The following is a 3,760-nucleotide window of genomic DNA, read 5'->3' on the forward strand; positions in this document are numbered from 1 at the left end:
TTAGAGCATTGAAGATGGGTCGAGGCCGGGTCTTCCAACATGACAATGACCCGAAGCACACAGCCAGGATAACCAAGGAGTGGCTCTGTAAGAAGCATATCAAGGTTCTGGCGTGGCCTAGCCAGTCTCCAGACCTAAACCCAATAGAGAATCTTTGGAGGGAGCTCAAACTCCGTGTTTCTCAGCGACAGCCCAGAAACCTGACTGATCTAGAGAAGATCTGTGTGGAGGAGTGGGCCAAAATCCCTCCTGCAGTGCAAACCTGGTGAAAAACTACAGGAAACGTTTGACCTCTGTAACTGCAAACAAAGGCTACTGTACCAAATATTAACATTGATTTTCTCAGGTGTTCAAATACTTATTTGCAGCTGTATCATACAAATAAATGGTTAAAAAATCATACATTGTGACTTCTGGATTTTTTTTTTTAGATTATGTCTCTCACAGTGGACATGCACCTACGATGACAATTTCAGACCCCTCCATGATTTCTAAGTGGGAGAACTTGCAAAATAGCAGCGTGTTCAAATACTTATTTTCCTCACTGTATGTAAATGAGTGCTTTCTATTTGATCATGTGACGAGACTCCAGAAACCGGGTGAAAGGCAAAATCTGACCGTAGACCAGCAGAGCAGACGTGCAAGCTCGCAGTCCTGCTATTCACCACACAAGTAGTTTCAAGAAAAGGAGGAGCAGGAGGTCGCAGCTCCCACATAAGATGGTTCTGTGTCAAAGCTTTCGCTCACTGCAGGCTCGTCGTGCCTTTCAAACAGGCGTGTAGCTTTACAAGAGTTTTTTCATCGGGTGCAGCTGCTGTTTCAGAGGCCGTCATTGTTTCAGCTCGCCGCTGAGTACACCTTCCTGTTTAACTGTGTGGGTATGAAACGGTGCGCTGTAGCTGGCCTGTTCTCTGGACATGGTGTCAACGAGGTGGCCGCTTCTCTTTCTTATTCCGGTGAGCTTTAAATGAGGCCTTTACTGCATCTGATCCCATCAGCTGTTAACTGTGGCACACACATCAGCCAATAAAGGGTTCCCTTCTAGACGCCAGTGTGCTTCGTAGCCCAGGGGCCCGTTGTTGCTGCCTTACGCCGCTGCTGATCGGACCAATCCTGGACCTCAGAGTCAAAAGGGTTGCTGTGACACAGATTCACGCGCCCTGGACCTGAATCTGGAGTGGTTCTGGCGTGGGTTTGTTTCCTCGCTGAGCCTCATGCAGTCAGACGATCAGAGGTGGCAGACTGGAGCGTTTCCTCGCTCATACGTGGCGTTACAGTAAACAGGAAATATGAAGGGTCTGACGTCGATGAATCGGATCCAGGTGTGACCGCTCACTAACTCAAACCTCAGGGAGGAAGGATCAGACTTGGTCCGAGACCCGGGTCCTGTTCCAGAAAGCGGCTCAACAAAGCCAGAGTCTCTGAAACAGGCCTGGTGATCTGGATCAGAGTTCAGGTGGTGCTGTTTCTGACGGTGTAAACGTGTTCTTGTCCTCCCAGGTCTACGGATCAGCTGATGAAGAACAGAACCTCCAGAGACCTGGTCTGCACACTCTGATTCTGAATAAAGCTTCAGTTTGACACTGTTTCCGCTCACATTCCTGTTGGATCCCCGGCCCCCAGCCCGGCCTCTGAGGGACCTGGGTCCTGGTTTAGAATCAGTCTAGGGACCTGGTGTCACCGTGTGACATCAGGGCTCCGGGGTCAGTGTAAATGTTCTTATCGATGTAAAAGGGAACCCAAAGTCCAGGCCCAGTTTCAGCAGCAGGCGTAACAAACTGGGAACAGCTGATCAGGATCAGCTCTGAGTACGTTGAGCCTGATGGAAAAAGCCTCATCAATGGAGCTCCGACACTAAGATTCACCATGGCAACCAAAGAGGGCACTTCAGAAGACTGAAAGTGACAAACAGGGGATTGTATGGGGTTTATTACGTATCCAAAGATTGCTCATTCATCCTTTAGCAGACTGGACTTTGCTTAATGACTGATTTTCAATAGGAAGGCTGTATTTAAAAACTGAAGCCAAATACTTTGTTTGAATTCCAGCCAGAATATGAGCTCCATTTTTCAACTAAACTGGAATAAAAGAGAGATTTAGGCGTAAACGTCGCTAACAAAGCTGTATGACTTAAAGTTTAACCAACTGAGTCAGAAATAAGTGAGAAACAGTTCAATGAGTGGGACAAGCTACTCAAGATTTATTTGGCACGGGGGGGAAACAAAGGATAAAATTTCAAAGTCTCCACCGGGGCGGGGGGGTATTATATTTCAGCCCTCATTTTGTTTTGTTGGTGCAACTGTGACTCAGGCAAGATGGAAAGAAACTGAGTGTCAGGGGATCTTCCTACTCGGGTTAGGAGATTACAGATTATTATTAAGTTACTTAGAAGCTTCATGGAAACAAGGCGAGGCGTTGTTGGTAAAAATGGCCTATTTGAGGAGATAAAGATCCTGAGATGGTTTTCGTATGACCTCGACTTTACTCCAAGTAAATCAGATACTGGCTCTAAGAGATTCAGAGGTCTGTGAACAGCTTTGAAGTACTGAAGAGACAGCGTGGTTTAAACAATGGGTTTCTACATTCGACGTCTGCTGATGTTAAAACAAAATACCTGTTTGCATTACTGAGCGTAGCAGCTAGGAAAGCAATTACAAAGGAATGGCTCAGGCCAAACGGCCCATCTCCAGAGCACTGCTGCGATACCGAGATCTCTGAGATCTCTGAGATGGAAAGAATCACTTTCTCTGTCAGGCTACAGAAAACTTAAAGGAGGAAATTTGGGAAAAGTGGAAAACGTTCATTGTCCCTAAGCGCCCTCCTTTCTTTCTGTCATTTTATATAGAAATAAATATTTTCTTTCGCTCCCTGAGCAAATGTGGAACGAACGAACCTGTTAGTACATGTCTATTCCTAAAGTGGAATCACTGTATAATTCTATAAGCAATGAAAACTGTGTAAAGTGATGTGATTCTAAATAAAGACAAAAGAAGACGCAGTTTACTCCTGCGATTGTAAAGTCAGTCGCACCCAGCAGGTGAGAAAACGTGTCTACAGGTTCAAACTGACTGTAAAGTTTTACATTAATGCAGAACACATGATAACGATGAATGTTCCAGTCAGTGCGACCACAACATGACAGATTACTGTTCACTGATCAGTTTTATAGGTTACCGATGAAACCATGATCACTGCAGTAATGTAGCTCGCAGGAAGTGTTTCAGTATGACTGACCAGAGTCGCAGCGTTAAAGACGCACAGAGATTTTATTCTGAGGATCCACGACGTGCGGAGATCTGTCCAAACATCGACGACAGATTGATCATAAAGCGTCACGTTCAAGATCATGTTTGGGTAAAAAAAACTAACAGCCGATCTAACCGGGATTTAAAAGTTGTTAAAGATGTAAATGTTTCACTGATCCTGCCCTGGTTGTTTGCTCCTTCATTGTTTATTTCAGCTCCAGGCCCCGCCCACTCTGCTGCCATCGGAACCATCGTTAAGCGACGCAGGTGTTCCCCGAAACCCTCGTTCGAATGTCCGGAGCTAACTAAGCTGGTAGCTTGCGGGTAGAAACCATCGTTAAGCGACGCAGGTGTTCCCTGAAACCCTCGTTCGAATGTCCGGAGCTAACTAAGCTGGTAGCATGCGGGTAGAAACCATCGTTAAGCGACGCAGGTGTTCCCCGAAACCCTCGTTCGAATGTCCGGAGCTAACTAAGCTGGTAGCTTGCGGGTAGGAACCATCGTTAAGCGACGCA

The 3,760-nt window shown here is 46.2% G+C and overlaps 2 protein-coding genes across 4 annotated transcripts in view; one reads left to right on the forward strand and one right to left on the reverse strand.

Annotated features, from left to right (window-relative positions):
• Positions 1–2,883, forward strand: part of LOC123977710 — an 8,494-nt gene extending 5,611 nt beyond the window's left edge. For all 3 annotated transcript variants that reach the window (XM_046060616.1, XM_046060613.1, XM_046060615.1), the window contains exon 10: positions 1,501–2,883. The gene's annotated coding sequence lies outside the window, so the exon portion shown is untranslated. The remainder of the gene's footprint in view (positions 1–1,500) is intronic.
• LOC123977520 (transcription factor IIIB 90 kDa subunit-like) overlaps positions 1–3,760 on the reverse strand; it is a 40,874-nt gene that overhangs the window by 33,472 nt on the left and 3,642 nt on the right. The window lies entirely within an intron of this gene.

Source organism: Micropterus dolomieu, linkage group LG10 (assembly GCF_021292245.1).
Source record: "Micropterus dolomieu isolate WLL.071019.BEF.003 ecotype Adirondacks linkage group LG10, ASM2129224v1, whole genome shotgun sequence".
In the NCBI taxonomy this organism is placed as follows: Eukaryota; Metazoa; Chordata; class Actinopteri; order Centrarchiformes; family Centrarchidae; genus Micropterus; species Micropterus dolomieu.